This window comes from Parus major, chromosome 2 (assembly GCF_001522545.3).
Source record: "Parus major isolate Abel chromosome 2, Parus_major1.1, whole genome shotgun sequence".
In the NCBI taxonomy this organism is placed as follows: domain Eukaryota; kingdom Metazoa; phylum Chordata; class Aves; order Passeriformes; family Paridae; genus Parus; species Parus major.
The window spans coordinates 100355672-100367425 of record NC_031769.1 but is presented as its reverse complement, the minus strand read 5'-3'; the positions used below and the strand labels follow the sequence as shown (position 1 = coordinate 100367425).

At 39.4% G+C, this 11754-nt stretch overlaps 1 protein-coding gene across 3 annotated transcripts in view; it reads left to right on the top strand.

The window, feature by feature from the left end:
* The first annotated feature begins 3 nt into the window (after positions 1 to 3).
* Positions 4 to 11754, top strand: part of ANKRD12 (ankyrin repeat domain 12) — a 59361-nt gene continuing 47610 nt past the window's right edge. For 2 of the 3 annotated variants that reach the window (XM_033512214.1, XM_015618953.3), the window contains exon 1: positions 7 to 266. The gene's annotated coding sequence lies outside the window, so the exon portion shown is untranslated. Of the gene's footprint in view, positions 267 to 11754 lie in introns of all 3 variants that reach the window. The other variant, XR_004496057.1, reaches the window with a different exon arrangement.

Genomic DNA, 11754 nt, shown 5'->3' with positions numbered 1-11754 from the left:
GCGCGAGAAGGAGGGAAAGAAGGAAGGCAGGCGGGTGACAGAGAGATAGATAGATATAGACAGGGAGAGGGAGGGAAGGAAGAAAGGAAAAAGGGCGGGCGGGGTGTTTGCAATCCCCGGCGCCCGGAGCCGCGGCTGAGCCTCAGCCCCTGGGCACTGCGGGCAGCACTCGCTGCTCTGCCCGATTCCCCGCGGCCGCGCCGTCCACAGACACAGGAGGAGCAGGAGGAGGAGGACGCGTCCCACTGCCGCGCTCCCGGGAGAAGGTAAGGACTGGAGCGCACCTTCCCGGCGCGCGGCGGGGACCCCCGGCCCCACCCGGTGCCCGCGGGGTGCCGCCCCCTTGTCCCTGAGCCCGGGGAGCGCCCGCCCGGTGCCCGCCTCGGCGGTGTCACCGCTGCCGCCGTGTCCCCCGGGCAGCGGGCACCGCGCCTCCCGCCCGGCTCCGTCCGGCCGCGCTGTCAGCCCGTCAGCGCCGCGGCGGGAGCCATGGCCGCCGCTGTCACCGCCTGGCCCGCCGAGCCTGGCCCCTGCCCCGCCGCCCGGCGTGAGGGGCCCGCCGCCTACGGGAGGTTCCCGCGCGAGGCAGGGCCGGGAATGTGCGGAGAAGGTAGGGAGGCGGCACGGGCGAGCGGGGCGCGGGTGCCGAGCGCGGCATGGCAGTGTACACACACATAGCACACATAACACACAGACACACACGCACATAACACACACGCCCCGCCTCCGTGTCGGGAATTTCGGCTGCTCCCTGCAGCCTCGGGAGTTGCTCCGCCGGTGCCGGCCCCGCCGAGGCTGCCTGGCTGCTCGGCAGGATAACGCGTTCCCTGCCTTCCCTGCCAGAGACAGCCAGCTGCCGATGTGGATGGAGCGCGGCAACTCGCGCTGCACAGGTGACAGCAGGCAACAAAGGAAGGGCAAGGAATGAGAGAATGCCAGGCTCAGTTGCTCAGTTCTTCATTCTAGTTCATATTGAGGTACCATTGATAATATTCAGTCTTGTTTGGTTGGGTTTTATGTTTTGGTGGAGGATTTTTTGTGGGGTTGTTTGTTGGGGTTTTTTTTTTTGGTCTTTTTTTTTCCATAACGACTGTGTGTATGCAATAAGAAATTAAAGGATTTTTATTTAAATTTTTTTTCTTTTACTTTAAACTCCCAAATAAATATTTTGCAAAAGCACAGAATCAGTTAGGTTGTAAAAGACCTCTGAGGTCACTGAGTTCCAACCTGTGACCAAATACTATCATGTCAAGTAGACCGCGGCACCAAGTGCCATGTCCTGTCTTTCCTTAAACGCCTCCAGGGACATTGATTCCACCACCTCCCTGAGCAGTATATTCCAATATCAGTATTATTATTTAATATTGGTATTATTAGCTAGAGCTCCTGTGGAAGTTGCCTGGACACAGTCACTGTGTTCCATGCCTTTCTTCTGTGGCCCATGTGATATGGAAGAAAGGGAATCTTATGCTACTGAATTACAAGGTAACTCATGGGATAAAACAAATCTTTAATGGAGAAAAGTGAGTGAGTGGTGATGCTTATAGGAACAAAAAGCTATTGGACAGAGGTGGAGCTGTCCAAATGTATTTACGTTCCAGGAAAAAATTGTCTAATCTTGGAATGCTAGGGAAGGGTGAGATCATTATGTCTATAAGAAATCATTAACTATTATTAAAATAATTCATGTTTATTGACAAGCCATGATTTGGAGGTTGGGGGCACTTCCTTCTCTCTAATTTTGAAACAGCAAGGCTGTGGGTGTTTCTCAATAAACAAAGTTGATGGTAGCTTGGTTGTCCTCAAGTCTTGGTTACTGTAGGTAGGGACATGGTGAGCTGCTGTGCAAGTGCTGTGTAGCTGCAAGGAACCTGTGCTTTCTTCTTCTTCTGTAATCCTTTGCTATAGTTCACTGGGTAAAAGTCCCCAGAGCAACAGATCTTCAGCAGTATCTGACATGTCAAGGTATTTCAACTGTTCATATTATTTGAGGTTTGTGCAGGTGTTGGGTGTCTTTTGCTTTTCTTCATTCTTTGAGATGGAAATTCAGACTCCCTGCCGACCTTGTGACTTGATCAGCTGGAGACCTTAATGACGCCCTCTGTGAATTTAGTAGGTTTTTGTGCAAGCTTGAGAAATGGTCTGTTCAAATAAAAATGTAGGGTTTGAGGTACACAGAATATTTCTGTGGGAAGGTAATGGTGAGCCCATTGTCTGTCTGCATCTTTTTACACCCCACCTCCCCCTTAATAGTTTTACTTCTCTGTATATGTTGCGCAAGCTAAAATGTCAAGGAGTACCAATATTTTTCTTGGCACTCAGAGGACCATGATGGCTTTCTTGTGGCAATGTCAGTTTTTCAGTGTTTGGTGTGTGAGTCCCTTTTCCTATTTCCTGGCTTTTCTGTAGTAATCACTGAGTGTGGGCAGTTGATCAGAGAGCCTTTGGCTCTTTCACAAAAATTACAGCTCAATCTTTCAAATATAAATATTTCTGTCTTTCTATTGCCATCTCTTTGTGTGTTCTTCTCCCACACAGAGGATTATTCAAAACTGTTTGTGAACTCAGAATACTACAGACATTAAAGCTTAGGACAGATGTTGTGTAAGAAAGCAAGCCCCATGCCACAAACTGAAGTCTGTGTGCAGTTTCTTCCAGCAGACTTGCACAATAGGTGACTTCTTAGAGGAGAGGGCCTTTTAATAAGCAGGCTAAATGAGGGCTTGTGTGAAGTTTGTTTGCTTGGCATTAGTTAGAGGAGGTACTGATATGTTACCACTTTACTGTAGGATTAAAAGCATACACTGAAAGTTGAATATCTATGTTTATACATCAGTGGTCAGCAGTCATTCTCAAAAAAGTTTCTTTGCACTCTTAGATGTCTGTTTAAATTGCTACAAACTCTATAAGCTGTTGCAGCTTTAATTTAACTAGGTAGAAGGTCCTGGATATCCTTTTTAATGGAAGTATAGGCACCTAGATAGGACTGAGCTAGAATTTCTTCCTCAGTATTCAGAACTTATTCCTCAGTATTGGGCATACAGGCAGGAAAACAAATTGTATTTGTTGAATTTGCTGATTTACCATGTTTAGACAATCTTAAGCTGACGAAATTGCCTGAAGGAGTAGTGCAGTTGGCCCTCTTTAAAACTGGAAAAAACTATTGATCACAAAATATGTAATGATTAACCTGCTACCGCACTGTTATTATACACACTCGGAACAACCTACTTTTGACATTTTTTAGATCTTATCTTAGAAATTGATGGACTGGGCATGACTGTTTGGTGTTTCTTCTTTCCTGTGTTCGGTTGCAGATGGAGTATTATAAATGTTGATTGGTCATTTAGTCTTCAAATCAAACTAATTTTTAACTACATCATTAGACTCTAGTGACAGATGGTATGAAATAAATATTAGCACAAACTCAGTCTTGCATTTTGTGTTATTACACTGAATGATTTTATTAACAGAATAACAGAAGTCAGAGCTCTGGTAACATCTTTAGGTTTTTTTCTTGTCAGTTCATTTTTATTCCAGGACCTAGAAATGTCTTAAAAGTTCTTCTGTAAGCTTATGGAGGCAGTTGAGGACATTTATTGCCACCTTGCTTAAAGACTAAATATTCATGTAGAAACATGAAGCCCTTGAAAGTATGACTTTGCCTTAGTTTATTTTAGATTATTTCCCTGGATCTGAGGAAGCATCCTTATGTCTGCTGCAACTGCATTTATCTTTCACAAGCAACAAATGAATAAAAGCTCCTCAGTTTCATGGCTTCTACACAGTGTTCTAGGTAGTGATAATGTCACAAGAGGATTGATTTCACACTGGTTTGTGTTAAGAAACTCCATTAGCAACATTAGATACAGAATTAGGGGCTATATTAGAGGCAAAAACTAAAAATGCACTCTGAGGAGAAAAACTTTATATATTTTCTTTTCTGGTTCTGTCATCTGCTTTCTATCCATGAGTAGCTTGCTGGAGATAGAGAGTATTGCAACAACTCTTTCCTTGCCTTGTGTCTTAAATGCATGAGGCTGGAAAGCATCAGAGGTAGAAAACACTTCTTCTTCTCCTCTCTGGGCTTCAGAATGTATTCAGTGCAACAGACCCCAAATAACTCTTAACACATTTCCAAGTGTTCTGTGCTAGATCTTAAAAAGTTCCATTGTTTGATGACAGCAGAAATGAGCTTGTGCGTAAAGACATTTTCTATGGTTTCCCTTCTCTTTCCAAGCCTTTTGCATTAGTCTCGCTTAAGGGGTGTCTAGCTATCAAACCTTTCAAGCTCTCTTGACCAGGTAACTTTCTTAGCTGACTTGTGGAAATGTCTTCCCTTCTTTATTTCCTTCAATATTGTGTGCAACAAACAACTAACTGAGAGAAACCAATTTTCTGTGGTGCTCTGTACTCTTCAGTAACCTACTCATCTGGGCTCTTACTACTAGTTTAATAATGAAAGGAAAATGGGCCTTTCATTTAGTGTTAATTCTCTTTCATGTGTGGGTAGTACTAATCTATTCATTTTTTGACTTCAAGGAGAAACAGGTGTCTTGACACCTGTTTTACCTTTTTTAAGTAAATTTAAAAATCATGGGTTTTGTCTTGAAAGTAACTGGTTCTTTGCTTTCCTTCAGTTCTCCAGATGACACAGTAAAACTTAGATGAAAGTTAACTGCAGTACTCACTGTAGTTTTACAGCCCTAAATAGTTATACTTGTCTGCAAACGGCATTCTGCTTGTTCTCTGTTTCCACTCCATCTGTTCCCTTGCTATATCTTTTCCCCCAAAGAAAGATTATTTCTGTAAAGGAGCTGACAGATGATTTTGTGGTTATTTTTGTGAGATTTGCTGATGGCCAAGAGGTGGCAATAAAGCCTGTTGAATATGTTGCATGTCTTCATGATTTTAACCAGGACAAAAACCTCTGTTATCCAGTTGGGAATTCATGACTAAGCCAAGACTGCTTTCTGTCCTACATCTACTGCTTTAGATTATTCTTACGAATGGTATCACTCCAGCTACGTGCTTTACCTGTCCTGAGTCCTGCTAATAGCTGAAGGACTGTGAGTAGGTGTTGGCAGTTCATCTGTTCCTAGCCTGTGAAGTTCCTCTGTGTGTGTTTGAAGTGATGCTCTTTCTAGCAGTGCTGCAGATAAGTTGTGGATTTTCTTGGTTTGGGATTGACAAATTATCATTAGTTTATGAAGATTTAAATAGAATTTACTGAGGTTCTAGTAAGAATGTATGGCATAGTTATGAAATCTCTTGTCTTGGAGATCTGTAGGTTTCCAGAGAGAAAGTAGATTCTGGTGGAAGGAGTTGAAATTGTTTAGCAGTAGTTTTGCTTATCTTATGTTTATCAAAGTTCTGATAAAAAGGCTTGTAAGTTTCATTCTGGTAGATTATGCATATGCAGTAGTCTTTCTTAATTGAAAAATGTTTATTTGGATACATCTTTAAGTAATAACCAGTAGATAAAACCTGATGTTTACATCTCCACTTTTCCATGTTGTTTAAAGAGTGTATCATATTAAGCTAAACTATGCAGGTGTTTCCTTTGAACCCATAGTTCATCCTAAAAAAGACTCAAGAGGAAGCACCTGTGAACATTCAAGTTTATAGACTTGTAGATTAAAATGGAGGACTAATAGATTTTGCAATAAGTGTCTTTGGCTCCTAAGAGCCAGAGTTCTTGGGCTAGCATATTAGTTTACTTCCCTGGAATGGAACTCCTCTTTGTAGAGTCAAAAATGTCCTTTATTTTGAGAGTCTGTTGAGAATAAAGGGGGATCCCCTTCAGGCACTCTGAAAACTTATCTGTGTCTTATTATAAAATGAAGTGAGGTTGTTTTTACATATAAATGTTTGACACCTAGGTCTTTCCCTCAATAGGAATATGATGTTTGCATTTTATACAGTTGTCCTGATATGGTTGGAGTATCATACAAGATACACTGGTTCTTCTGGCCACATATGCAAGGACTTGTTAGAATAAATACTGTCCTGACTACATAGCATAAGTCTGTGGAGAATGTAGAAGACACAAACCCTGTCCTATGCTGAACATGTCAGCGGGAGGAGAAAACAGCCCGTAGCCATCCTGCTACTGAGGTAAAGAACATCTCCATTTCTGATTCATAGGACAGAAACACGGACTAGCTGAGGTCAGAAGGCTCCTCTGACTCACACCATCTGACCCCATCATCTAGTCTCTCTCAGGTTCCCTGCAGGCTCAGCTAGAGAAGTGTGCTTATGGCCATCACCAGTTAGTTGAACCTGGAATTTGGCCCAATAGTACAAGTAAAATATTATATTCTAATTTTAGTTAGTGCGTTGGGATTCCTTGCTGAACTTACTGTTGAAGGCTTGATAAATTATAAAACTGTCAAACTTTTTTCTCATTCAAATATGTGATAAAACTGTATTTTTCAGCTGTTGTGGTTAATGTATTTTTCTTGACCAATTTAATTTTAATAGTCAAAGGATGCATTCTTCTTGTACTGCCTGTGTGTGGTAGTCTTGTAAAGCTGTGGTTCATTCTCTACCAAGTTCTGCTATACAGATTCTTAAAAAAATAATTTTTTAAAAAATATTTAAATTACTAATTAGATGGTTGCATAAGTAAGACTTCTTTGCACTTCATTTGGCCTGTTAAAAATGCAGTTTCTGATATTTCTTTTTAAAGAAAGACAAATCCATCTATGTCTTCTGTTACTTGTGCTGTAACTTAATGGAAAAAGTCTCTTCTGGTGCTTGATTCTGAGTAAGCTTGTGAGTGAGAAACTGAAAGTGAAACAATCTTGTTTTCTGTTGCCGAAGGAGGAATACGAAAAGTAGCTGAAGTATAATTAACAATAAGAGAATTTATTCAGAAATTATTACTTGAATATGGAGACAATCTGCAAAGGAACTTAGTCATTTTTTTAATCCTTTGGAACTCTTTAAAGAAGAAAAACAATTATTTATTCAAGCTGTTCTGTTCAGCTGTTTCTTTCAGTTCTTTCAGTTTATTTCTTTCCAGTGATTCCTTGCAGAGCAGCCAGCCTGTGTAAGAACAATAATGCTAGTATCCGCCATGAAAAGACAAAGTGTTAATCTGAGAATAGAGAAATGCACTTGAGAATAATACAATACTGACAAGTGTCCTTCAGATTCATCTTGAATTCTGGCACCGGTTCAGTTCCCTACTGGCCCACATGAAGGATTGCTGTAGAAATAGTATAAGTGCTTCAGAAGGAAATGATGCCCCTCGTCACTATGTGGGAGCCACTCCTGCCTCACTGAAATGAGGGTTGCTGTCTGACTTCTGACAGGAAGATTTGTCACCATTCTTGGAGAGGCAGTGCTTTTTTTTTTGTTTTTGTTTTGTTTCTGTTTGTTGATAATGCTAGGAGATAACTGATAACTGGAGGTAACCCCATTCCTAAATGTTCATTTCTTACATCTTATCCTTCACATTTTGAGGTAGGGAATGTGTATCTCTATACATAAAGAGAAGCTTCAACACAAGTCTCTAAGAATCAGGAAAGAGTTTCTGCTTTTAAATAATTCCTAACCATTCTTTAATGAAAATATCATCTGGTTTATGTTATGCAAGTTCCACAAACTTCCAGCTTTTGTACTTTGAACTGTTCAATTTAAAATCAGGTTTTTTTCATAAAATGTAAATGCTTTCAATGCAGCACTTTCCTTGGTTATTGAGAGGAAATTATATGATTTAATAGATAGTGGTAATAGAATGGTCTGCCTTTCTTTGCAAGATAATACTGGCTTATTGATAGCAATTCTTTTAATTCGTGTGCAATCTGGAATGCCACTGTGATATCAAACGTCCTACTGTTTTATGCTTTTCTAGAAAAAGTTGCCCTTTTCCAAGCCTGTTGTGAAAGTTATTAATTACTTAAGACTATGGTTTTGCAACTTGATTTGTAATGTATGTATCCAGTCTAGACACTTCACTATTAAGCAAGCCCACAGCCCTTCAAAAACTTCTCTGAAATAATGGAGAATTCCATAATCTTAAATTGGTAGATCTGCTGTTTTGAAAATTTGTCCTTTTTCAAATCTGTACTATTTCTGCATAAACCAGAGACTACTTATTGTAAAGAGTTCATTGGCCCTGTGTGTTCCTTTTGCTAAACAATTGATATTTAGGATTTCAGACTTCTGAAACTATTTCTGTTCAAAAATTTAAAAAAGAAAACATAGTATTTGATCTTACTTTCTTGTTCCTTCAGATACCTTCTCATCCAGTGCTTTCCTATTTCAACTGTCTGTTTATATCAAATATTTTTTAGAGATCTCTGTTACAAAGCACCATCTTCCCCACTCACCTGTTTTCAGGGTTGTGCCATCCTGTCTGTTCAGGCTGTGTTTGGCAACATTGTTTTTTCACCCTAAATAACATTATGTAAACAGATTAATTCCTAAGTCTTTTTTTTTTTTTTTTTTAAATAAAAAAATAAGGAAGGAGTTCCACATCCTAGAATGGAGCTGTACAAGAGTCATCTAGGAAGAGAATTCATCTGGTTGTTGCTTCTTTTGCTTTCTACCGTTTCTCATCACCTTACAGGGCTTTGCTGGCAGCTTCATGGTGTCTTTTGAATGGGTCTTGATGCAGATGGCTTCACGCAGGTTTAGAGTCCATGAGTCTAAATAATCATTCAAGAGTGTTCCATCCTTTGAAAATTACCTTTTTGGATACTTGGTCTTCAATACTCAGTAAACTGCTGTGAGATGTTAAAGTAAAGCCTATCACACTTGTTTTTGTTTGGGTTTTTTTTAGTTCTTCCTTGTTCAATTATCCATGTGGAAGAACTTTAAAGGTCATTTATAGATACCTGGAATCCTTCTTCTTTTCATCTGTCATGCTCTGCTAGTAATTTTTAGGTCTTACATGCCAAACAATATTCAATTGGTTGACATAGCACCTGCAGGGATATTTTGACAAAATGTTAGTTTTTATGCATTTTTTGCAGTGCCTTGGAAAGACATAAACAGTAATTAATTCCATATGAGTTTAGAAGTGTGATACCAACAAACTGGTTTGATTTTTTTCTTCTTTTTTTTTGTAATCTTGATGTGTGGAGTGACATTTGCAGTGGGAGGATCTCAGAATCTGTTGAACACTGAAAACTTCAGAGAAAGTAGAGGAAGGAAATGGGAGGAGTGTGTTGTAAAAGAAGTAAAACAAGTGTTTCTTGTCTGTATTTGCATGACTTCTTGCTGTGTTCTACAGTGTGGCTAACCTTTACCTTCTGCTGTGCCAGAAATGCTGTCTGCTCTGTATTAGAGCAGCACTGCTCATTCGCCCTGCTGCACACAGCAGAATTGCATCATGAGTTGATGGGTTTTTGGTTGATACTCCACATGAAATTATAAACTGTATGAATCTCTGGGGTTATTATTTGCATTTGTGCAGTCTAGGTTACTGCTCTGAGAGCCCTGTGGCAGAAGCTGGAATAAGTTCTCTAATTTAGGAGAAGGTTACGGGAAGAGAGAGTCTCATGTTGAAGGAAGTTGAACACTGACCCTGAAAATTACCTGCTTTCAATTTGTTTCAGAATTTGTGTGAGCTACGGGCTTTTTATGAGTGCATGCGAAGTGTTGTCCTCATATGGGGATATTTGCTTTAAGACTGCTTGACTTTTTTCCTTCTGCAATGGTAGGAAAGAGTGGTTGCTTGCAGAAGTTGAAAATTAAGTCAGTAGCTATGGTCAAACCAAGTATTAACTAATGCAAAATAATCTGAAAAATAAAGTCTTTGATGTTACAAGTGTGGCAAATTGGTCAAACTCCTCACTTCATTTTTTTCTTCCCTTCATTATTTCTGTTAACCTAATTTGCCATCTGTAAAATGAAGGAAATAAAGCATTTTCATCTTCCAGCAATATTGTGAAAATAAATTAATATTTGTGAAGGGAGATGGAGCACTCCTCGTTTTGATTTATGAATAGTAATTTCTTTGGAGTTTACTCGAGTAGGTGCTGCTTTTTATTTAGGATGTTGAGGTTTTTTTTAAAAAAAAGGTGTGGTAGAAATTTCTTTCCTTTAAGAGGGTAGAAATCAAGACAAGCTGAAATAGCAGGAATCATGTTAAGAGTAAGAAATAGATTATCTTTCTCTAGGAGCAGGTAAAGCCACTTGCTGCATCTGTTTGTGGTTGTTGGTTCCTCAGAACTTCACCAGGTTGTCAGCATGTTGGTTTCATTCTGACAGGTAGATTTTGGAATTTTAGTTCAGAATTTGTGAGGCAGGAAATGTCCAACTTACTCCAGTAAAAGTTTTAGTCCTTACTTGGTTGACATTTAATATAATGAGTTGCAAGAAAACCTTTGGGAAGATGCGCAGGGGTATTTGTAAAAACAATCTATGCCATGAAAGAGGAGTCGGCTCTTGCTCAGGTAACAGCTGTTACTGCAGCATGATCTCTCTAATGAACCATATGTATGAACCCACAGTACCTTTAAACTTCCATTCTCTCCATGTGACACATCTCGAAGACATACTGGAGTGTGGTGTTTTCAATCAGTGAATAGGATTTTGTAAATTGGGCCAAAGTTTTTTCTTCTTCCACAGTGTGCTGCTTGTGAAGTGCTGCTGCATGATTTATAGGTGCCTACAGTTAGGAAGTTTTGTACTTTCCAGATTTATTTTATTGTGTTTTCCTGCTCAAGTTAAAAACTCAACTGGCCTGTGTGAAGTTCAACTAAAGCTGAAAATGTCTGATGGACAAGATAACTGAGAGACTTAAGTGGACCTCTAAATGTCTCCTCACCTCAACTATTCTTTAATTCTATATACAGTGAAGTTTTGTATTCTCTGATAAGTTTGTGTTTAGTTAAAATAAAAGAGGAGAAAAATCTTACTGAAGGTTAATTAGAAGGCTATAGATTTAGTCATGTTCTTTAATAGAGAATATTTGTTAAAAAGAAGTTGACAAGTCTAGGTGCTACTCCTACCTCAGAAATAAATTGAAGGGTGTTGTGAAATCCGTGGAACTTGGCATTTGAAACCATGCACAGGTAAACTCAGGCTCTTAAAACAGAGATTGTTGGTAGGAGCCCTAGGTCCTATACAGGCAAGTGCAACAAATCTGCAGCGAAGGTTTTGTTTGTTTTCTGCATAGGAAAGAGTTGTATGTCCTCTCATTTTTTTTCTCTTCCTAGTAGAAATTCCTAGACTATGAGATACATTCCCTATTTTGGTAGGAAGTAATGGTGAGTTCCAGCTAAAGTATTGGAAAATCTTTCTTGCTGTCTGAATGTTGGCTGATTTTTAGGAACTTCCTCCTATCCCTGTATAGTCTGGCCTGCAATGAGTTGATACTTCAGAGTATATTAAAAACTCTTCTGGAGATTGAGTGGTCACTGCCTGTGCCTGTTTTACAGTTATACTTTATTTCATAAAGGATACCTTTATAAAGTGGAGTTCAGGTAAGTAGTTTATTTTGCTTATTGCAGAAAGATTCATACAATTCTTAGGTTTGGATCTTGGCATCTGAACATTTCAAATTAAAATGTAGGAATGCTCTCTGATAGGACAATGAGTCTGTTCTGTCTATTAGCTAGTATCTGAGGAGTCTCCAAAATATGTGTGTGTGTATATATATATAAATATAAATATATGTCCAATTTATTTTGCATATTTCACATATTTTTTTTTATTTCACATATTTATATTTATTACACAATTTCACATATTTCTGAAATGTATACTTATTAGTCTGATGATTTGTTTTCTTCAATT